Raw genomic sequence first — 24,330 nt, 5'->3', positions numbered from 1 at the left:
CAGTCGTTCTGAACAGCCGTGCAGCTCTCGTGTTCTGTCCCTCTCACACTTCACTTGTTGAAAACTTTTTTTTTATACGAAGTGTTTTCTTTGTGATATCGTTTTGTTTCCTTGTTTTACTCTAGCCTTGCGCATGTCTTTATGATTGTATTTATTCTTTCTTTTGGTAGTATACTGTAGCCGGCTTTTCACTGTACTGAGATCAAGCTCTTCGTGCTCAATCTTGATGTGTTTGCGATTGTCTTGTCCTTGTTCAGCCATTACGGATTTTGGGACTAGTAAGGTCGTCTTTGAGCCGCTTTTTCCCGTTCGCGTGTTCGCGTTGCGCAAAGGTGCAGCACGTCGCCCGCGTGCAGTGGACCTCCCGTCTTTGTCGTCGTTTACCGTTCTGCGTTTAGTAGCGCGGAATACTCCCCCAGTGGGTATGCACCAGGAGCGGTAGGCGACGGCTTTGCTGCAGACTTTTGCAAGCTCGCTCGCACGAGCGCGTGAGAACGGCACACTTGTGGAAGCCGTCGCCTCGAGCGTCGTGTGTAGCTCTCCATACCGCGAGCGCACAACAAACGCTGCTCATTGTTCCTTTCCACATCCTCTCCTGAAAACGCTACAAGGCTGTCATATGTAGCACAGCGACCGACGCGCCTGACCCTCGACGATGTAACAGCCGGGCCCTCCCCCCCGCTCTATGGCGCGGTCCATTCGTGAACTATATATGCGCGCTCGCAAGAGGCGGCAGCGTGGATGCCCACGCCACGGGCCGAGTCATTGGCTGCTTTATGGCGCTGTAGCTTCCCGCGCGGCCGCTCGGGAGCGTCGATGGGGCTCGTTATGCTCGAGGCCGCACGCTCTGTGGAGCGCCGCGGCTGTCGTGAATAGACACAACAGGGCCTGTGTGTGTGCCTTGTCCTCGACCGGCTGACGATCGGAGACACGAGTGACGCGCGCCCGTCGGGATCTCGTCGTCCCGGTCCGTCTGTGCGCGCGCAGACGTCCGGCGGGGCCGGTTCAGCGACCGGCCTGATTCTCTCGCCCGGCGTGTTCTTGCGGCGTTCTCCTTGTCGGCCCTCGTCGTGGCACTTAATTCGGCCTGCGGGCCAGCGGCCGCCGCCCTGTGCTGCCTGCTGCACTTGTGGCCCTGGCGCGTCTGGCGACAAGTGCTTCCTTGTGCACTGCGCGCGGCACTCCCTCCCACTTCGTGCACTCATTCTTGCTTTCGTCGTCTCGGGCCACTGCGGGGCAAGAGGTCCTGTTCGACTGATCTCCCATCGGGCCTCAGCCCTGCATCTGCTGCTTCGGCTGCTCTTCTTTGCCCCAGCAAATTCCTCAGTCTCGTCTCCGTGCCTGGCTCTCACGTTTCTCTTCCCTTGGTGTTCAGTTTGTTATTGCTAAACACCGCTGGGGCTGCATCTCGGGTAGACATTTTTTTTTCTCGTAGTTAATTCTTCTCTTCTACCGTTGGTAGTTGCGACTAGTCAACTAGGCAACTTCAGTCGCTGTCTCCGATTCCTAAAAGAGGCGCTGATCGCAAAAAGAATCCTTTAAAAAGAAAAAAAAAAAGGTCTGCTGTTTTTCTGCCGTCGTAGGTGACTAGTGAACACTTTTTAATTGAAGTGCGCCCTCGGTGATCTGGCGGGGACAGAAGTCTCCAGGACGCGAGGAAAGTTGGTTGGTTTGGTTTATGGGGTTAACGTCCCAAAGCAACTCAGGCTATGAGGGACGCCGTAGTGAAGGGCTCCGGAAATTTCCACTACCTGGGGTTCTTTTACGTGCACTGATATCGCACAGTACACAGGCCTCAAGAATTTCGCCTCCATCGAAATTCCACCGCCGCGGCCGGGGATCGAACCCGCGTCTTTCGGGTCAACAGCCGAGCGCCGTAACCGCTGAGCCACCGCGGCGGCGCGAGAAAAGCTGTATGGGCTCATAATTTCAATGTCCCCCCCCCCCCCCCCCCCTCCATCGTTGGTGGCCAGGAATAAGAGCATTCGAGTCCGACTTTCACCTTCACAACCGTGGATGTGAAGGCTAACGAACTACTGGGTAATAACGGTGCTATCGGCTTCGGTTGCCGGCCAGTGAATGTCCTGGAGACTTTTTGTCTCCCATAGTTAACGCTTGGAAGTAGCAGTATGGAGCAGGTACTCACGTTATTCGAGTGGGGTGAAGGGGCACGTGGTCGCTCATGAACGATAGGTGCTCACCCTTTTGCGGTCTGCGCTCCTTAGACATACGTATGTGTATTAAGGCAGGAGTGTCCCTCGTGTTCAACTTGCGTTGCAATCAAATAGACCTTACCCCGTGCCCGAATTTTAATGTTGGAAAAAGAAAAAGATAAAAAAAAAGAAGACTTTACACCGTCTTCCGGAGCGGGGAAGCGACTGCGCTTGGCTCAAGCCTGCGACGATCGCTTGACCTCCGACGGTAAGTTCTGGAGCATGCACGCTTCGTTAATGTACGCTATCATTTGTCATCTGGCGAGCGTTCTCGGCTACGCTGTCGCTCAATGTGAAGTTAGTAATAATGACTGGTTATGAGGAAACACGCAGCGTGGACACCTAAACCGCGTCTCGAGGGAAGGGATGGAGATGGGGAGGTGCTGGTTCATTTTGTGTCCCCATTCATATGCAGTCAATTGATTGATCGGTGCATGAGTATGTCACGTAGTTTCCGGCTTTTGCATTTGCTGTGAGATGTGCGCCACCGCTCATTGTTCCCAGTGCTGAATGCGATCCTGTGGGCTAAGGAAAAGAGGGGGGTGGGGGGGGGGGGGGGCTACATTTGGTCGTCGCGTATTTTTGTACGCCTTTCTGTCGTCTCCTCGGCAAGCACATGTCGTTGAAATGAGCTCCTTGCTTGATGACGCCGCAAGCCGACAGAAAGTTCCCCACATAAGCTGTAGACATCTGTGTGAAAGGGGCAACAGGCAACATCAGCGAAGAGGAGTGGGGGGGGGGGGGGGGGGGGACGCTCGAGAAGCGCAACCGGTTCGCGCGTGTCTGAGAGACAAGTGACGGGGGCGCTGCCAGGTGGCGATGCCTTCGTTCACGCGTGAAACGGAAGCGGCCGCCCCTGCGTTATGCGCTGCAGTGCCGCGTTGATCCCGCGGAGGCGCGATCCTCTTTTGCCTCCTGCGCGCTCTTATCGGGGCGCCCGATCGGCTCCACCCGTTGCCATCCGGTCTGCACCAGAAGAGAGGGACGGCCGGCCGCTGCTTCGCCGCCCTACCTCTTCTGTTGTAGTTGGGAGATGAGTGCCATCCAGCGCGCCCAGCTTTCCGCCTAACTCTTCTTTCTTGCCTCGATACGCGTAGTGTTTGTCAGAAGGAGCCTATCGCCCGCTTCACCGAAGGTGGTGTCCCCTCTGGTGCTACGCCTGCGATGTTAGCGAAGGATCTGGGAATTGGGAGAAGCAGTTCGTGCGGGTCTTTATGGCCTGGGTATGCCTAACATGCGCGACGCAGCGCAGCCCTGGTCCAGTTGCGTTCAGCCGTACGCACTCCTGTCAAAAACAGCGTGTTCTACTTCGACAGTTTGGATGCAGTGGGTGCCGTAGAAAACAAACCAAAAGCTGAGTTTCGTTCCGGCCTGGCCGCCCGCGCCTAGAATCGATGGGTGCGTTGCTTTGGTAGCACGCTCGAGCGCAATCCGCGCGTTTCGCCTCGAGCGAATGCATCTTTCTCGCCTCCTCCCTGGCCTCGGGATTTTTGTTCCTGCTTGTCTATGCATTGCCCTCAGTCGATGGAATATCTGGTGCGAAACCGCTTTTCAAAAACATGGGTAGGTTGGAAGCTGGGCGGAGTGGAAATATGTGGTGTGACGTATAAGACTTTGCGCAGTCGTGAACCGTGCTGAAACGCCACTACAATGGTGCCGAGTGCGGGAAAGTTGGGGTGTGTAAGGTAACAAGTGGTCCTTGCCACCCTAAGCTCCACCCTAAACGGAAGAAAGGAAATGCAAGGCGAATTAACTACGCGTAATACATTTCCGAGGCTACTCCGTACCCTGGGAGGAAAGCGTCGTCGAACGCATCGTGTTCACAGGACGGTAAACCTGTTGATGGGTCTGTCGTGGCCAATAACGAAAAGCGGTTTGATATAATCGAGTAAAGCATAGGTGATGTGCACAGATGAAAACTGAAGCCACGCTCCTATAATCTTGACCTCCACGAGAGGACGAGAGGTGAGTCGCGCAACGCTGCCTCGGGGAACACTCGCCGAGCATCGAACCTAGGGCGGAGGCAAAGTCTGTTCACTCGTCTCATCGCACCTGCAATGACGGGGCGTTCAGCCATTAAAATTAGACGGGAATAAGTGTTCGCAACCGTTGAGGCGATTATTTTGGGCTGAAGGCTGCCGATGACTATATTATGCTCCCGTGCCAGCCATTATTTCTCCGACAAGCATTGTTCGTCGGTCGGGAGGCGCCATTTTGTTTCCCTAAACTGTGCATATGTCACGGACACGGGGCCTCGGAACTGGACGATCCTGTATGTGGCACCCAACTCTACACCTGCGGTGATGCGTGGTTCACCTACAAAGAGCAGGTAGCGGCCGCGAACGCCGGTTGGCGCACGCCACCCATGGGAGAAACCCCGGCTATACCCCGGCTCCCTCGTTCGGCCGATCGCTGCCGTTAATGAGCGGACAGAGCCGCGATGGCGACGCCGGGAGTGACGAATCGTTCGTTTTTCTGGCGGGGGAGGGGGGTGTGCTCTCCGTGTCGTCGTCCTTGCGCGGGTGTCTGCGCCTCACCTGGGGAGACAACGATCCTCGTACGGCGGTTCCTCTGCAGAGCGGGTGGGCCACCCGACGGCAGTCTGAACGCCTTCCTCCTCGCTTATCCGTCTTCCCCTCCTGCTCGTTATGTTGGTCTGTGCCGCACCAGACACGTGGCTCTCTGCTGCGATGCGCGGCGCCCGAAGGCCGTCACGGACACCTCCTTAATGAAGCCGGCACGGAAGATGCTAATGCAGCTGCCGGCTCACGTCCTTTGTTTCGCCTCCCTTCCCTCCCCGCGCGTCCGGTCTCCCGGTTTGGCAACGGCCGCAAGCAAGAGGCTCTCCGCGATGGCGACGCCAGGAGAGGGAGGGGGGGTTGCGCCGTCAGGTGCTATGCATATAGGATATATGTAAGCGCCCCTGTGATGTAACTCCTGACGCCGTCGGATCCGCCGTGGTGCTGCGTGTGGGTCTGTGGGTCTCTTCTGGGAACGCTGGCGGAACGATTGCCCGCCTAATCGTGGCGGCCCGCAGACCGGACCGTTTCCAACTGCCATTCGTTCATCCGGCGCGTTCTTCATTCGGCCCGTTCCGGTGTGCGCTCCCTCTAGCTGTTGGCACCCTTGGTTCACGTTTGCGGCGGGGTTCGGGTGGGTAGCAGAAGACAGCCTCATCCCCCCCCCCCCCCCCCCCCCCCCAAACGAAGCGACGTACAGGGACGCAAGCGTTTCGCTTTTGTTATTGTTTCCTCGTTTAGTTTCCGGTTGCGAGGCGATGTCTGATTCAGCGCCAGGCTTAGAAGAGCGCAGTTTCGGCCGGTGGTGGTGCTCTGGTTTTAAATTAAAGCCCCCGAGCTGTACATGCGTTATGAGCCCTAGTGGCGAGCTCCCGATTAATTTCTGCCATCGCGCAGCGCACGCTCGTTTTCGCATTTGGCATCCATCGAATTGCTGCCATCGATTGGCGACCTTGGAGCTCGGCAGTCGAACGCCATCGCCCGTAAGTCAGCACCCGCGGTGGGCTCAGTTGGTCTTTGGTTGAGAGCCATAGCTACGACGGTTGGAGTGCCGTTCCGAGCTAGCCGATTAGTTTTCCTTCAGTAACCTACATAGAACGCGCAGAAAAAATTGCGAGGACATTTTGGCGCCTAAACTGTTAAGAGGCGAAGGCGAGGACACTATGCCGTGTCGACTTCCGGTGGACGTGACGTCACACCATTCCCGTGGCTATATCCCACCCAAATTATACATTTTTCGGAAACCCTAAGTGTTAATTACGCTTAATTAGACATTTTTTTCCATCGAATTTGATCCAAATCCACGTTTTTCCGACCATTGTGTGATTCACTATGCCGTGACGACTTTCTGTGGATGTGACGTCACATCGTTCCCGGGGCTGTATAGACGTCCGCGCTATTTCGACGCAATTTCGGCAGTCTTGCCTTTAATTACTTTACTTATTAATCTACAGTCATCAAACTTGCCTTCTAGGTTCATTTTTTTCCTCCTCTATCTGAGGCAGCCATTGGTTTTGTTTTATCTTTTTTAGTTCCCGAGTTAAACGCGTGTGACCCGCCTCTTTCCGAACAAGTGGAAGAATACACAATGTATCCAAATGGCGTAGGAAGCGTGGCTGTCGCATTCCCAGCAGCTGCGTAATCGTCGGTCGCCGTTAGCGTTTCCTTTCGGGCTATCGGCGCCGCCTCGCCACCGCCGTACGGTGGTTTCTATGTAGGGAAAAGGAAGCTTTATGAGGGGAGAAATTATAACCGGAGCAATTTAAGCGGAGCCGAAGAGGAGCGGCAGAAGGGATCGCGCGAAGCGAGCGCGCACCGCCGAACGGCCGCTCGTGCCTCTTTACGTTTCTCCAACCATCTTTATTTTCTTTTTCTTTTCTCGTTATTGGCGTCCCTTTATATTTTTCCTCGCGGAGACATGGCGCGCTGGCACGGCACTCGTCCCACGCTTGCCATATCTCGCGCTGTTCCCACTTACGTCGGCGACGCAAATCTGGACGTCCGATCGCTCATATTTCTATATAGCGCGGCGCGCGCGCGCGCCGTTATAGCGGGGTGTTACTCGATTGCTCCGAATACGAAGAAAACGAAAAAAAAAAGGGGGTACTCGGTCTCGTTTCGCTCGAGTCGCTCCGCGATATCGTGTCTTGCTTGGATCTCTGGCAGAGACGCGGCGGTATGCGCAGGTTTTCACTTTCGCGAGCTGTGTGCGTGTGTGTGTGTTTGGGGGGGGGGGGGGGGGGGGGCGAAGCGCGCACTATTCTGGGTGCCGCGTATCGCGGGCGAACGTTTCGAAACCGCGTATACGTGTGAAAGGCAGTGCGTCTCTTTATAGAAGGCTCGCTTTTCTCGTCACCGCTTCTCGCGCGCTGTTCTGACCTTCATTACTAAATTGGTCTCCGACTGCCCGTTACTCTCAACAGCAGCTTTACAACGCGGAGAGAAGCTTCGCGGTTCCCGTGAGAAGATTTATACGGCTGTGTGTTATGCGGTGGGATCTCTTTCGACTCGATCCCGCTTAATTCAAACTTTCGTCTTATTCGAACCGCAGCTCTGTCCCTGTCAGTACAACGTGTACCACCAGGAAGAGCGCGATCTGACTCCCCTATTTCGAAATCCGCATAATTCGAAGAAGCTTTCGGTTCCCTTCTGGTTCCAGTTATCGAGATTGGACTGTGTAAGTACGCTCACTCACCGCGCGTTCCAGGCCAATAGTTTGTTCTCCCAACGGTGCTGCGACTCATGTCCATTCTTCCTCGCTTCGTAAACCACGGCGCCGCGTGGAGATTTGTTCGCACTGCATTGCGCACTCTTCCCCCGTAGCGCATTGTTCCTGTGGGTCGATATATTTGCAGCCCAATCGCACTGTGCGCGCATACACGCTCGCGGACACACCCGCGGTTGCTCAGGTCGCCCCTTATCGACATCGCCGGTCGCTCGCGCGGCTCTGCGTGTAGACGCTGCGCGTATACTATGAATAGCCGGCGAGCAGCAATTCGCCGCGGTTATCGCTCTTGCGCGCATATAATAACGGGGTCATTTTGGGTGGCAACTACAGCGCGCGAGGGAGACCCATGCACCTATCCCTGCTTTCTTTCTTCTCCGCGACAAGTGCCACACGCGCCTTTGTGGGCATGTACCAGTGGTCGGATAGGTGCTGCTGGCCAGTGGAGAGCGCATGCGCTGCCGAGACATGTAAATTCGCCTGTCTCGATCGGCCCGCAGTTTTATAAAGCGGGCCGCCGTATACGCGTCGCTGCCGCGCTCGATATCTGCGGAGATTGTCTGCCCCCCCCCCCCCCCCCCCCCCCCTTTATACGTATTTTTGTACGTATTTCTCCGTGTATGAACTCCCCCATCGCTCGTTGACTGGCTGGTTTGCTGAAGGCGGACTCCGTCACGAATCGGCTTCGCCTTCTCCCGTATTTTTTCCCTTTCCCCCCTCTCTCCAGCTTGTTGAGACTCGGCCCAGTCTCTTCTCAGTCTTCTTCCGGGTTGTCGAATCCTCCGCGATTGCCTGCCGTGCCCGTGTTTGAGCGTCGACGGCAATTGTGCGATAGAAATGGAGAGCGTGCGTGTGTGTGTGTCTGTGCGTATACCTAAGAGCAGTCAGGAAGAGCCGCCGCCACCGCCCGCTAAAGTAAAGAACACACGCTTCTTCGCCGCCGCCTCCTCCTCTCCACCTCATCCTCCTCCAATCCCAGTCAAGTTTTCACTTATCGGATCCCGGGGATCGAACTGACCCAGTTATCGAGATTTCTAGCTAACCGAACAATGGATTGGACGTCGCGGCGCAAGGCGCACCGCGGAGCCTGTCTTTTCGCTCTTCCGTTGTTATTATTATTTTTTTTTTTTCAGCTTAAGAAGAGCCGCCCGTCTTGGACCCCATCGCGTGTGTATAACGACGCGCGAGGTTCTCGCCGCGATCGCTATGCAGTCTGCTGCAATGTCAGCCAGCGGGGGTTACAGGCGAAATCGGCCGGCGGTGGGCGCACGTGCTTCGCCGCACGGCCGCAAGTGCGTGACTTCGATACGAACGCCCTCGTACAACGCCTTCGTACGGCTCTCTTTGTGAATGCACGTTTTCCGCCGCGCATGGACCGTTTTTGCGGTTGTCTACTTTGCGTGCGATGATTCACCTTCTACGGCGGTCGTCGAAGGGCGCAGGATTTCGGTTATACTACGTATAGCCTGGTCAGCGCGCAGCTGCGTGAACGGTGTTACAACGCCGACAGCCCAGAGTGTGCGGAGACTTTGCGCTTTTTGTCTGCCTGCTCCCGGCGCCTCAGCGATCTGCGCTCGGGAGGGCATTTTGCTTCCGTTCTCACGCGAACGCCCTGTGCGCGGCTTGGGGACGAGATTCCTGGGAAGCCGTGCGCCGCGGATGATTTAGGAATTCATAAACATGGGGCTGATCCCCGCCGCAGCCGGACTTCCCAGGCCGAAGGAAGCGTGGACCAAGCGAATGTAGACGTACGCGGGTGTGCTGTGCGGACTCGGGCCGCTCTGAATGCGATGGCGCTGCCGTACGCCTTGTTCTGTTTTTGCGCACTACCGTCCTAGTTCTCTGACTTCGCCCCATCTTCCTTTTTTAAGTCTGGACGGCGATATTTTTTTTTTTTTTCTGGAGCGGTAGTGGGGTGGGGGATACGGACTGAAGTGCGAAGCATCCGCAGTTGTGTATATTCGTCGTCACGGCTGCTGCAGACAGCCGACAATGCTCCACATGGGCCCGTGATAGCAAGCCAGCGCTGCTTAACTATGGTCAGATACAACTCATGAAGAATCGGCTTTTCTCCGTCAAATGTTCCCCTTCAAGCCAGTGGCGTCGGCGGATTCTCATGACCCTGTTAGTGTGACAATGAAGGGAGGGGCTACCCCCTTTCGTCTACCACTGCCTGCATTATCACGCTAGCAGGGTCATAGAATCCGCCGACGCCATTGGTCGGAAGGGAATTCTTTGTGGGGGAAAAGCCCTTCGTTCATCAACTGTATGCTACTATATCTGGTAGCTTTTCAGCTGTTAATCTGGAAAAGTAGTGAAGTCTGATTAAGGTGAAAAATGCTACGCAGAACTCACACCTACATGCGCACGCATATATTAAAGGCGAACCCCTCTGGGCTCTAAATTTTGGCAAAGGCTGCACGTTCGTGTTCACAAGAAGACCGCCCCATTGTGATGTGTCATTACGCCGTATACCGAGGCGCAACGGTCCCGCCACAGCGCATAGGGAACAGTGGTCGTCTCACGCCGCGATTATCATTTCCGCCTTCTGGGAGTAAACAAGGGCGCTGTCGCTGAGAGAGAAAAAAAAAAGAGAGCAGAAAAACCAAGGTGGGACTGGAGGCATTCGCTATCCAGGCTCGTTTATACCGCTCCTCACCGGCGGAGCGTGCTAATTTACAATTGTCCGTGCCCGGACAGCCGTAACCACGGAGAGCAGTAACTAGCTTGCGAGAAGAGGGAAAACGATGGAAGAAAAACGAAGTAAAAGACGGAAACAGGCGGCGCACATCTCGCGCGGCGGCCGCTGTCGTCGTCCATCATCTTCGCAGTCGCGCTTGTCGGTGCCTATTCCCGCGCGCTTTGTGCTAAAGCGCTTCTCCCGGGGGTGGGGCGAGGGAAGAGGACTTCTCCTATCGTCCACTTTCTCCGCGGCGGGTTCTTCTCTTTCGCACGCGTCACTGGGTCAAAGACCTGTTGCCCGTCCCTTTTTTCTTGGCTTCTGCTGTTGCAGCACCGCCGCGCCTTCCCCCCTCCACTTTCTTTTTCTTCCTTTTCAACTCGCCTCTTATCGTTGTAGTACTTGGGAGTGTAGCCGTTCCCGCGGTGGTGGGGTGGTGGCCCCTCCCGTTCCAGGAGTTTAGGGGCGTCTTTTGGGGGTCGCGTTACCAGAACGAATGACCTTTTTTTTCCCCTTCGCTATGGGTCACGACCCTGTGAACCCGGAAGAGAGCTCTGTTGCAGGAAAAGCTGCTAACCTCTTCTTTCTCGTGTCTACCCCTCACCCCTGGCAGCAAGGTGGGCAGGAAGGGAGCGGCGTCGGACTCGCCGGGGACGATGGGTTTCGGGCCAAGAATAAGGAGCGAAGGTGGGGCTTGCACTGCCGGCAACGTGTCGTCGGGTCCTCCCCTCCTTGCTCCTACCTTGTGTGTGTGTGTGGGGGGGGGGGGGGGCTCTCCCGTCGCTGCTACCTTCCCCGTATTTCTTCGTCGTCTGAGAAAAAAGGAGGGGGAGGACTTTCCCTACGCGATGTAGAGCCGCCGACCACTTCCGCGTGGGGTCGGCTTCCCGTTCTCTTCCGCGTTGTTTTCGTTTGTGCACTTTTTTTTCCCCCTCCCGGTGCCCCAGTTAGGCCTGATTCTCACAGCCGGTCTCCTCTCCGGCGCGGCGGCGACGGAGCCGGGAACCGCGGCCGCAACGGAACGGATTTGTGTTCTAATCGAAAGAGGCGCCGGACACCGGCAAACCAGTTTGGGCGGCAGCTCGCTGCTCCCACGTGACTTTACGTCAGTGTCTTTTTTTTTTCTTCCGCGCGAAAAAAAGAAACGCTGCTCGGTGGTGTCCGAGGGACATGCCGAAGTAGCGGTGAAAGTCGTCTGTCGTCTGCTTGCGCTTTGGTTCGCTTGGCTCTTATCGCAGAAAAAAAAAAACGATGCGGTCTCGCAAGCGGTGGAAAAAGTTTGAAGTTAGTTTATTAATTCGACGCAACTCCCCTGTTTTTGCAACAAAACACCACGCGTACAGCACCAAAACAAATATATACAGTATGAGCTACTTTTAAAGCCGCCGCAGAAATGAGTGCTGCACTCACAGTATTCAGGCCGATTTGCACGAAATTGAACATATGTAGGGTGTTAATGAACTCTGTTATCAATGGCTTGAGAGATTAAGCTAGCAAAAGAATTTAAACGGCTAATAAAAACAATGAAGCCTCAAGAGCTAGCAACGGGTGAACAGAATTTTGTTTTTTCTGCTCTTTTCGTTATCTCCGCAGTTAACTCTCTCGCCCCTTTCTCCTTTCTTCACCTGGATGGTTCCCCTTTGCATCAGCCATCCCCTTCACTTCGCTTTAAACCTGGCAACAGTTTTCGTCCCCCACTTCGTAACCTCTCGAACTCCCACTGTTCGTCATGACCCACGGGCCATGTTTTTTTTTCATGTTTTTTTCTACCTTATGGCTTGCCTCTGAACTGTTGAGCCACATGTTGAGCCGCCGTTTCAACCTCCCAGGCTTTTCCTGATTTGGGCTGTCTTAGGTTTGCGAGCTTCTTGTAGCATGCAAGCGCGGTGCTGCAGTCGGCGCTGTTTGTGAACAGGCTTTTCCTTCTGGGCTAAATGTGAACGAGTGTGTTGACCCGGCGTGCCGTTTTCTGTATTTCTCTGTGCGTGGAGTGAACTTCAGTTGTTAGCCACAGTGCGGCTGGCTGGTGTTCGGTGATAGCGCCAAAGCTCTAAAGTCGGAACATCAGCGGTTCAAAAAAAAAAAAAAAAACGGGCGGGCGCAGAGACGCCACCGGACAGAACGAATACCGCTAGCGGTATTCTGGCAACAAACACGGCAAGGCTATTTCGCGTCAAAATAAATAAATAAATATTGCTTTCCAAAAAAAAAAAGAAAACATGGACGTCAGGAAGTTCTCTTGGAAAAGGTTTTGGTGCTGTCTTTTCATTCTTCTGAATGATTTCTTGAAAAAAGTGTCAATGTAAAAGTTGTAGATCACTTTGACAAACGGCCGGCTAGAGTGTTCGCAACAAGGTATCGTCCGAGTAGTTTTTTCTTAAAGCTCTAAAAGATAGCGCATGAAATTCAAATATATAACAGTGGTGCTACTTGAGCGTCCCAGAAAAAAAATCATTTATCGTATATCCCACGCCTAGTGCAAACACAATGCTCATTCGGAGACCCGTTTTGGCTCGAACACCTCGTATGTTGCCATATGAAATTCAAACTGTCATCCGCTCTCTGCTCCTCGACAGCAGGCGCTTTCCGGGGCGCAAGGCGCGTGCATCTCCCGACGGAGAGTAAAAAAGTGAGCAGGCTTTTTGTTTTTTCGCCCTGCCCGCGCACCCGCGCCACCCGCGCATCGCTGCCGCCGCCGACGCTCGCCAGCACCATCTCTTGGTAGCAGCGAGCAAGCCGCGGGTGACGTGAAGCGAGCTCGCGCTGTGACTGGCTCGCTCTCCGTGGGGGGCGGGCTCCGTCGCCGCCGCTCGACGGAAACGTAGAGCAGGACCCGGCGGCACCGGCCACCCGATTTGGGGGGGAAAACGGTCCAAATGCAGCCCCCTCCGTCGGCTCCCGGCGTGACGGAGACGACGGAGCAAGGGAAAAACCGGCTGTGAGAATGTGGCCTTAGAATTCGCTGTCGTCGCGGCCCCGTTCGCCTTCCCGCGACGGCCCCACAACGGAGGCTAGCAAAAAAAGAAAAAGAAAAAACGGAACAAGGAAGAGGTGGTGTGGGTCGGCGTTTGACACTCCCTTTCTCCGCCCTCCGCTCCCTCTAGCGTTCGGGATAACGGGACGCGGAGGAAAACAAAAAATGAGCGTGCCTGCTCCGCTTCGGTGGTGGAGAGGCGAAGAATGAGTCATCAGGCCGTTGTTGCCGTCTGCGCGGCGTCAGGTTTCTCGTCTAGCTTTTCTTTTATTCTGGTATGTATAGGCGCTCATTGTCGTCCTCGGGCGTTGCCGTCTTCACTTGTTGCCCGCGCGGTTGTCGTTGCATGGCCACTGTACCACGCCTGGAGTTGCGTTCTGCTTTTGGGCTGTGCAGTTCTATCTCGCTGACGTTATTTACAGCCGCCTCTCACAGGTGCACCTTGAGTGCTTTGCTAAATGCAGGTTCCACTTCGTAGCTTTTACGACTGGACAGACGCCACGGGGGCCACACGGATACCCGGGACTGCTTGGCGTGGAATGCATGGCTGTGCAACCCTTTAGCTGCCAGTGCTCAAATGGTTCGCACCCGCTTTTCCTTTTTGTGCCTTGCAGCTTCTCAAGTTCGCCGTTGATGACGCACCCATACGCGTGGACGCGACGTTCAGCATCTCGCAATGGACGCATGGCTCAGGACGAGAAATTTCGGAACGTTTTGAGAAACACCTAGTTTATTACTCAGCCGGCAGTGCTGCCCGAGCCAACGTCTCTCTCTCTTCACGTGACTACGTCCGCAAACCAGCTAACTAGGTACAGCGGTAATTTTGTCGTCGCATCATGATTTTGACAGGGCTAGTATAATAAAAATAGTGGCAGCGTGTGGGCACCGTGTACGCCCGCCATCTTGATCCGTGGAACGCCAAGCCCTGCAGACGCGCCTCGGAGTGTTGTTGGATCGCTGAATATTGCGGCGATTAAAAGTTCGCACATCGGAGAACAGCGACGCCGACTCCAAGGCCTTCGCGATCCGACCGGAGCCCGTTTCTCTTCGGTCTTTTCCGCACGTGGGACCCGATGCTTCGCAATATGCGCCGTCGAACGGCAATTGTGTTTGCGCCCCGCTGCATCCGCAGTCTCCGCCGCGCCGCGTGTTTGCAAAACGAACGCTCGAGCACGTCGCGACCATACTAAGCTGGTTTCCTCAGAACGACCACTGGCGTCTGCCTGCTCGTCGTCGAGTGCTGCAGGGGGCCGAGCCACTGCTCGGCTCTTCTTTCCGCAGCTGCAGAGTGTGGAGGAAAATGAGGAGGAGGATCGCAGCAGACCCCGGGTACCAAAGCGAGCAGCTTGCTCAGCACGCGCCGACAAAACAGCCCCGGCGTCGTCGCCGTGCCTTGCGAAAGACGGCGGTGATTGGCTGCGGTGTCGGGGCCCGAGGCTATTCGGGCGCCGCCCGCCTTGTCATGACTCTCTATAACCAGTGGGTTCCGTAACCAGCTCGCAACCTTTGGCCTTTCGAAATGACTGCCGCGCTTTCTTTGTCTCCGCTCACCCGACTAAAACCAGCGGCTTCTTGCTGTTCCGTGTCGCCCGCGCTTTTAGTTTCGCCCGCCGAGCAGCCTATAGCTCGAGAGTGGGTCCACGTGCGGTGCATTGGAATTCGGCGACGTGCTGTGCGCTGATCTGCGTAGAAGTGTTTTTTTTTTTTTTTAGGATAGCGCCGCTGTACTGTCGCAACACGTGTCGCTGAGCTCGTTCTGCGCGCCGTCGATCTCCTTTGAAAGGCAACGTGCATTAGCGAAGTAGAAATGACGTTCGAAATCGAGACGAGATTGCTTGAATTTCAAGGACTCCGACCTGTGGACGACTGTGAACATGTTGTGTGCAGCCGTTGAGAAACGGCAAGCTAGCACTGCGGTCTGCGTACATTTTGGCAACGACTGCACTTGTCATAAGGGTAAGAGTGCGGGCTAGCTGGTGATCCATAACATATAAATAACAGCGCAAAAAAGCAAGACACGCGACGAAGAACGGGGACACACACGCGCTGACTTCCAACTGACGTTTAATGGGTGAAAAATGTGCTTAAATACAGATTACAAACAACAACAAAAAATAAAATATATTTGCTTGTCACTTCTTCAAGAAGAGCAACTCCGCATCTGACAATGCGATTGAAGGCGCGCTGACACAATTATCTTGCAGCCTTCCTGATCTCCCGCACTATCTGATCTGGTCCAGAGTGCACAGCTCTTCTTTCCCTGTAGTTCGGTCTTTGATGATGCATTTCCGCCGGTGCAGCGCCAGATTGCCTGTCTCGAATGTCCTGTACCGATGTTCTTTCAGCCGCTCATTCAGGCAACGACCCGTCTGGCGGACGTAAACCTTGCCACATGAAAGGGGAATGGAGTACACCACACATTCGACGAAGGGGTTCTGATGTGCCGTGTTGCACCGCCGACGCTCGCCATTCCCCTTGTTGACACGTGCGTACAGCAGCAGAGACAGGCAGCCGTCGTATTTGGTGTGAAGTGCGTCATGTACAGATGGCTTTCCCATTTTTGTACTCGTTATCTCTGGGTCTTGCTTAACACCTTCATTCTGAAGGTCACGACTGCGGACGGGCAGGCGCTTAGAAGGAACGGCCGTCTTCTTGAGGCGCCTTTTGGATGGAGTCCATGTGCCTGTTAACAGAAGGTGTATCAATAGCATACTCTTTGTCCGAGCAATGGAAATACGCGAATTCATTAATTAGGCCGGAAGACCACACATTTCTGCTCGCGTAACATTCTAGGATCGCGCTCCATGTGACAGCGCCAAACGTCTTTGCCGCCGCACGTCAGTTTTTTTTTTTCAGATATGCATAAAAATTATAGAATTAACCGTGACGTCTAAGACAGCACAAAGGCCGCCAACAACAAAAAAAAAACGCTACTCCGTTTTCAATACTAGAGTTCAGTACATGAACCTGTGTTATGCACAGTGCTCGTCATTGCTGAGGCGCTTTCAGAACGCGCCAAAAATAAACATAAGAGTAGGCTCAAGCAGATCTTAAAACGTATTCAAACGATACGTTGCAGCTAGCACGCTAGTGACGTTCGTAGTACAGAGTAGATCACACTTCTATAGAGCACTCGAGATGTGTCTTGCGGAGGAAATAAAGTGAAATTCCGAAGCAGACGCTGAGTTACTGTGATATTTGAACCCACGGACAAAAGAATGCACTTCATAACTATCTTCGCCATGCCTTACAGTTCTTAGCGAAGTATCTTCAATAAAATTTGAGTTTATTTGCCCCGTAGCAACACGCTCGAGCGCTCTGCACAAGTACGATCGACTCTGTACGTCGTTCCTGAAGCACGGTTTCCGTTAGAAAGGCCTCAAAAAACCACGGTTACCTATTGTGCTCCCGAAGATGTCATCCGGCGCGAAATGTTCACTGCACACTGTCATTGCTTCAGTGACGCGTTTCCCGATTCGAAGCTTCGTCGCCTACGCCGGTCCGAAGGAAACGCGTGAAAGCTTATCTTGTTCCTCACAGCACGATCGGTGCACCGAGGCACCGAGCACATATATACGGTTGCTGTTGTATGTCGTTTTGCTCATTTATACACATTATTACAGGTGCTAGACCAAAGAAAAAAGAAGCACAAAACGCGGCAAACAGCGCGAAAGCCGCGAGCTCTCAATTCCCGCAGTCAACAGACAGCGTTGATTACCGGCTCGACGCTTCGAGCGATCGCCGCGTGGCGGCGACACCGTCTGTGAAAGCTGCGCAGTACACACTCTGTCAGCGGACATTGCGTTTCTACCGGGCCCAGTTTCTCTTGCGCTCAGTTTCGGTTTTGTGCGAGGAAAAAAAACAGCTACAGATTTGATCGCGCTGCCGAGTTTTGGAGGACCACTTTTTCTTGGCTTGAAAAACTGATATGGCGTCATCTTGTCCACATGTGGTTTCGAACTCTCCATTTGCACTAACCACTAAACTGTACTAATTAACGGTAGTGAGTAATGACATCCTAGTTGAAATCAAAAGAAATGGGCCCAGGCAGAGCGTGTAATGCGATGGGTAGATAATCGACGGTGTAACGGACTGGATGGAGCGTAGCAGGGGGGCGGCAGAAAGTCGCAGCTCTGCCGAGCCATACCTTTACTCGCAGGTCATGCTGTCTCGAGCCATGTCGCTAAACCTCTACGAGAGGTATGCACGCCGCACGAAATTTTGCTTGCAGCGATCCTCCATACGATACCCGGTTAGGTTTAGCGAGTAGGCTTAGCGGTCAAACCGACAGTTCACGATAGTTATGACAGCGTCGGACGCCTGGCGCTCTGCCACAATTATTCTCGCAGGTCATTTTCGGCGAAGGCGCCTTCAGCTGTCGAAAGTTCTGGCAGCCATTAAGAGAGTCAGTTGACAAGGTGGGCTCAGGCCCATGTAAGCATGAAAGTGGACACTGTCACTGAGTGCACTATCTGTGTTAACGTGGCCCAGCTCCTTAGAGTAGACGCGATTGTGAAATGCGGGTATTGGGTACAGCCGTTGCGTTACTTCGTCCCGCGTGCGCTTTTGTGCTTTTGTGAGCCTTTCGCTCGTACCGGTTGGTATTTGGTGGTACATTCGTATCGGCCTTGTGTACCGGCTACGTAGGTTCTCGGCTTCCCTGGAGCGCTTCAGCCGCATTATTTCTCACTGCTCGTGACGATGATGCGTTGTGGTGATGGTGCTCACTGTAGTAACGCTGTTCTAGTTATGCCGTATCAGCATCTTGGGCGTCTGATGCATATACTTTTCGTGTTTTTTTGTTCTCGTCATTCTGCCGTCTTCCGAGGGGCACTCGGAAGCAGGGGGCGCTCTACAAACTGCGGCATTCGTGCGCAGTTTGCAGAAGCTGGTGGGCCGGCCCCGCAGAAAGGTGAACGACCCCCCGGGGCTCCCTCCCTTGGCCGCCCGCCGACGCTGGAAGCGGCCGAGCGGCGTCGTCGTCACGGGAGCGTTTCGCGACTCCACCGGCGTGCGCGAAAATGATAGGTGCGGGCGTATGTATGTGTGTGTGTGTGTACGCAGCGCGCGACGTTGTGAACGAGGGCACCGCTGTGTTCTAGGCTGCAGTATAAAAGATGAAAACGTGAAAACATGCAGCATGAAGCCATGGCTTCGTTCTCCGCACGAATAGCATTGTCCGTGCTGTGCTAAAGTACGCCTTTCCGGAATGTTTCGAACTCTGTTCAAGCTGGCAAAGAAGGCCCCGGTGCTTCTCCCTTGACAGCTCGCCCGTAGGTAGCGTCACTTTTCTGGAAGACCATCTCCGAAGTTTCGGTGCTTTTCGAGAGCGGTCGCTCTGGCGACACCACACGGAGCGTGGCTCCTGGGCTGCAGGCGTTCTGGGGCCTTTACGTGATACTAAGGACTGACCTGTTCGAGCTTCGTCTTCAGTAGAAGCAGGGGGACGCCACCAGCCTCTGTCGCTGGTGGTGTTGCCGTTGGCTAGCTGTTGCTGTAACGCTCGCCGAGTCATGTGAATGCTCTTCTGACGCCTGTGTCGCGACGGTAACAGCTGCGAATTGTAAACGACGGCAACAGATGCGGCAAGTTACCTTTTATGACGTCATAGCCATACCTCCGGCGAGCCTCCAGTTAGAGGTCATACCCAAGCGTAATTTCACCCCGCTTTGCATGCGAGAAGTGGAGCTTTTCTCTCAAAAACAAACAAACAAATCATCAAGGATGCCTAGCAAACCATGCAGCTGCGCGAGTGCTGTTCCGTGCTTGACAATCCCCATCGATTAATGGCACGGGGAGTATGACGATAGCGTGGATAACGACGATAACCAAGTGGATAACGGCGATAACTAATCCTTTCAAACTGAATATACAATGCCAAGGGGGCGCATTCAAGGAGAGTCTATGCCTTTGCGCTAAGTACACTGTTTCGCGTGGGTCGTCTCAGCCAGATCGCGCGAGGCCATCGAAACTGTCGTCGTAGAGGTAAACTTCCAAGTGTTCTTTCAACGCGATAGAGTTGAGGCTCCCGTTCTGAAGAAAAATCCAGCGTCGTCGTTGTCGCCGTTTTGAGTGAACAATTAAGGCCCGTTCACACTTGCCCAAAAATCCGGCGAGCGAAGCGGATTCGCTCGCCGCAAAAACAAGGACCTGTTCTCACTTGTTCACGCGCGAGCGAGGCGGATCCGCCGCGCCGCTGCTGTTTCTCGCCTTTCCACACCGCTTCGCTGATAGCGGCATACACAGATATAGTGAGAAAAGAGCATAAATTAACGCTGTATGCGTACCATAAGCGTATGCATGCTTACGTACGTTAAACGCAGGCGCATTCTCACTTTTAGTGCAGCGTATGCTAGCACAGACGCCAAAATAGACTTTACCTATAGTGGCGCCATCTGGTTGTCAGGGCGGGAACCATTACTCTCAAAGAACCGACTCTGCTGTTAAGCCTAGAAGCGGCAGAGTCGTCTCTCTGAATAAAAAAAATAAAGCAAGTTTATCACTTATACGTCTTCGTAGAGGCGAGATGAGACGAAGCGAAAGACCTGTGCCGAATTTCTGGCCAGTGAACGCACTGAAAAAGGCAGCAACAACGAGAATTCAATCCGAAGCGACGGGTCCGGCTTCGAAGAGCGCCGCCATGTTGTTCGCCGCGCGGCGGAAATGGGTCCAGCCCGATCGCCCTCGCCGCGCCGCTTTCCGCGTCGCTCGCCGGATTTTTTGGCAAGTGTGAACGGGCCTTTATTGCCGGAGAAGCAAAACCTAGGTGGGCTTCCTAGGTCACGTGACCTTGTGGCGTCATCACAACCTGCCCACCGGATTGTGAGCAAACTGACCACCGTGGCAGGTGGCAGTTAATGATTCTTCGCTAGAGGTTGTTCGACAAGAGCAACCCGGGTCGCACAAGCTCTTCCGGTGGCAGCAGCTGCCATCGCAGGGCAGTGGAGCACCGCTTAACCGCTGCATAATTTCGCCGGGAGTGGTACGAGGGCTCCCAGGGATCTACGAATGCAAAGTAGAGAATGGTGAATTCCACATATATCGCCATTAACCTATTAACGTTATCGCGTCGTACCCTTAAGGCTGAGCTTAAGTAGCCCCTCCATTTTTTTCCCAGGACGTCCGCGCAGAACTGACCTGCAGAGATAAAAGTGCAGGCTGGACGATAAAGGAAACAATCAAGCACAAGAAAATGGGAAATTTCTTTGTGTTTGGTGTTTGTTTTACGTGAGGACGTAATGCGAACCAGTTTTTTTTTTTCTTTCTCCAACGGTTTTGTCATCGCTTTACCAGGCGGGTCTGAACGCAAGCGTACTTCCAATTTACGACATGATTAATAGGTGGGAATTGTGTGTCGCAACAGGCAGGCAAGCGATAGAACCCACACGACGTGAGAACGAATACAGCTGGAGGTGGGATAGAGAGGGGGAGGTGATGGGGGGGGGGAATAGGCAGCCAGCAAACTATTTCATTTGTCTACTCCCTCCACACTTAGATCGCCGCGCGCGCGTTAGCGAGCAAGTGAAGCCGAGCAGTTTTCTTTTCGCTTCCTCTGCCCCTTTAGGCTTCGACTGTTTTCGCTTTGCACGTTTGTTTGCTGGCCGTATTGAAACTCCCCCCCCCCCCCCCCCCCCCCTTTTTTTTTTTCAATGATCTTTTTTCCCCCTTCTGCTTTTTCTTTTCACGTGCCAGTGCCGATCCGGAAAACGGAAGGCGTACCCGGCCAGCCGCGCTCGCGCGCCGCCTGTGCCCGAGAACGGGTCAGCGCCGCTGAAAAAAAAAAGAAAGAAAAAAGAAAGAAAAATACGCATAGTAGAGAGGCAAACGGAGCGTGAGCAGTTGTACTTGTCATAAGGAGGGGCCCGGACGCCATTAGGTGGAGCCCGGGAAAGCGGATAAGTGAAAGAAGAAAAACGAGCCTTGAACGAAACCGCTTCAGCATCGTTGCGGTGGCATGCTTTGCAACGCCTTCCTTGCTTCCATGTGTGTCTTCAAGTGGAAAGGGTCAGACGGTGCGGGTGCGATAGCCTATGCCGTACACCTTAGGGAGTGAGCACCGTTGTATTGCGCGGCGTCACTTAACACGTGTTCTGGTTAGCAGCGGTGGCGACTTTTACGTTCAGGAAATAATGATGACAAAAAAAAAATATAAAACCTTGTTTGAAATGGAATCACGGTATGTCCGAGGGATTCTGACTACGAGCGACGACGCGCTTCATTGCGTAATGCGAACGGACAACGATGTGTGACGTAATAAAGATGCGGTGGCGCTGCTGTCTCTAGATGGGCGTAATAGCTGGACGTGCACGTAAACAAGAACTTTCAAGGTAGTTTTCTCATTTGACAGTGCACCCATCGGGGCCCCCACAGGGGCGCTGGGAACAACTGCAGGACGAACCCTTGCCCCTGTAACCGCGAGGAGCTGCCGCTGCCGTCTCCTATCTGCAGAATTGTCGAGGTTCCACTGCCCCTCGCGAGTCGAACCTCGTTATAACGAAATAATGGATATAACTAATGAATGACGATTTCCCTTGGAAGCTCTGCCAACACGGGCTATAACGAAGTAATCGCCGGGCACATTAATTCGACTTGGTTATAGCGAGGTTTTTAGGGCTCAATACTGCCACAAGTCTTTTTCCCGAGACATCACGTGGACGAGTCGACCTGCGGTGTCGTGGAAGCCCCCTATCGACGGCCGTCCTGGACGAGCGGGCGCTGACGCGCTAAGCAGGATGCCGGCGGACGACGGCGTCGACTAAGCGGCCCGTGCATAATCGGCCCGGATTGGGGCGCTTGCTCCGGGACAATACTGCGGCGCGCCGGCGTCCTTGCGCTGCTGCGTGGCGTCAGCTGGGCCGGCGGCATATTCTATTTCGTCCCTTTGTTCTCGGGCGTGGGGAGCCGTCTCGTCGCGTCCTTTAATGACGCTAATTGGGCTCGGCGGAGTTTACCATTTTATCCGCTGTCCTTCAAAATAACCTCTTTGTAGCTAGTCCGGGCAGCGTTAAACAAGAAGCAGTGCAGCCCCAATAAGCGCGAAACAGAAATTAAATGAGCGCGAGGATTGTGGCGGACGAGTTTCTGGAACAAGCGGGGCATGTAGCGTAATCCATTAGGCCAGTCCACATTCGTGTTGTTTCGAGGGGCACTTTTCCGAGCTCGGCCTCCTTGCAATATTGGGGAAGCGAAGTTGTAGCTGTTATGAAGAGTGGGGGGGGGGGGGGGGGGGGACTTTTTGCACTTGCATTTCGCCGACGCTGCGCCGCCGACACGGCGTATGCGAGCGCTTAACCAGGTCGGCAAAAAAAGAAATGAAGGGAAGGTGCGACTGTGAAGAAAAGGAACAAATGATGAACGAAAAAGCCGTGTGATGCTATCCTGTTTTTGCCTACCGTCGTGTGTTAGTTGTGCCAGCAACGCTAGAAAAGAGTGGAGAACTGAGAAACGGCAGGGTTGGGGGAGGGCCAGCTAACGTGCGTCGTGTGCTAATGTATGGGACCTGCTTTTCGTTAATGGCATCGCCCCCTTTCCCTTTCTTCTCTGGCGTCGCGGCAGCGCAGAGGACGACGTGTGCGGTCAGTGTCCGCGTCCCGCATGCGCGCGCCAAACCTTCTTTGCCCCTTTCTCTCTCTCCCTTTCCCCTGCACCCTTCCTTCCTGTTGACCGCGTTTTGTCTTGGCGCCACTGACAGACCTCCTCGGACCGCGAGTCGGCGCCCCGCGGCGTCCTCGTCACGGGGGCCCAACGGGCGGCGTTAATCAGCCTCCGAACAGCGCGCACGCATGCACGCGCGCACACACACACACACACCTGAGGAAGCGACGTCGGTCTCCTTCCTCCCCATCCATCAGGGCAACACGCCGGCGCTGTCGAGAGCGAAAACCGGTCGGCCATCTTTCGCCCGACGCCTGTTGTCCGCGCTCGCGCGCTAATGGCTCGCACACACAGCGCGGCGGCTGCTGCTGCTGCTGTTTCGTCGTCCTGGTCGCTGTTCCCACTGCGATTGCGGTGACGCCCCTGTTCGCGATTTTTCACCCGTTCGTAAGTTGGCCGCGGAGAATCGGGCGGGAGGCGGTCACGTTCGCTGCGACACCCACACCCGGGAAAAAAAAAAGATCGGGCGGAAAAAAGTGTCCTATTCGTCGCTGGTTTTTCCCGGGGCAAATGGTGGGCGCTCGCAGGGGACCACTGAACCGCTTTTCCGGTGGCTGGAGAGCATGTGGCTTGTTGGCCGATTCCGGGGTTAGCTCCGATAGGCGTCGCGTTCGACGCCTTGTTCACTTCTCTGGCTGCTCACGGCGGGATGGCCTCGACTTTTCGTTAGCGTCGGGATCAGTTTCCCTTGTTGCCCCTCTTGGCATTTCGCACAGCGGACCTGTCCGAGAGAGAGGGAGGGTGGATAGCGATGCAGAGTAGGCACGAAACCGGCATATCTCGTACGTCATTTACATGAACTCGACAGAAGTCGAGTAGTAGTAAGTGGATTTAATGACATAATAAGTGGAAGGGAAAAGGTTTTTGATTGCCCCGGCATCTGCAATCGCTGCTGGAAGCATCTGAGCTGGGGCAACGGAAATAAAGGATAGCAGGCAGTGCGTAGGAGTGAAATGAAAGGAGTGAGGGGACAGTTAGAAAAGACACGTGGAGAGGTGCACTGTAATAAGTCTATTTACATATTAACAATGTAACATATGTACAGGTCGCACGCGCGTGATGGTCTGGTTGAGCACAGTACACACGCGCGCGCACAACTCAATGCACAGAACAGCTGGAGTGGGGCGTCCAGCTGATGGAGAAGTCGAGTGCATTTTTTGAGGGCAAGTGAAAAAAACATCGAGGCGGAGAGTAGAGAGCTAGCCACAGCTTACCCTGTCAAAAGTCGCTCTCTCTCTTGAATAATCAGCTCGACCCGCATTTTGTCTTGTTCACGTAAGCGGCGCATATGTGCCGAATAACTCGGAAGCCCTGGCCCACTTCCGCTGTGCGTATGGGCCATTTTTACAGAGGCTAACGACGCCTGGAGCCCGGTGAAAAAGAGCGCTCTCTCCGCTTGAGCCTGTTCGTCATCCAGCCTACGGTGCGTGTGGCCGAGCAGGGCGTCGCGTTCGTCCGTCGAAGGGACACGGGGCTTCTCGGTGCTACGTCAGCTACTGCACGTGTAGGCTTGCCCGGCTGCCGTGTCGTCCTGGAAACCAGTAGTGGCTACTGTAGGTGCAGTC

The 24,330-nt window shown here is 54.4% G+C and overlaps 1 protein-coding gene and 1 non-coding gene across 2 annotated transcripts in view; one reads left to right on the top strand and one right to left on the bottom strand.

Moving 5' to 3' along the window:
* Positions 1–24,330, top strand: part of bbx (bobby sox) — a 240,771-nt gene that overhangs the window by 41,973 nt on the left and 174,468 nt on the right. The window lies entirely within an intron of this gene.
* TRNAN-GUU (transfer RNA asparagine (anticodon GUU)) lies at positions 1,826–1,898 on the bottom strand. The gene has a single exon. It is a non-coding gene; the product is annotated as a tRNA-Asn (tRNA).

The sequence above is a fragment of the Amblyomma mixtum genome, chromosome 6 (genome assembly GCF_055824585.1).
Source record: "Amblyomma mixtum isolate Tamu chromosome 6, ASM5582458v1, whole genome shotgun sequence".
NCBI lineage: Eukaryota > Metazoa > Arthropoda > Arachnida > Ixodida > Ixodidae > Amblyomma > Amblyomma mixtum.
Note: the sequence above shows the minus strand (reverse complement) of the source record. Positions and strands in the feature narration are given on the sequence as shown.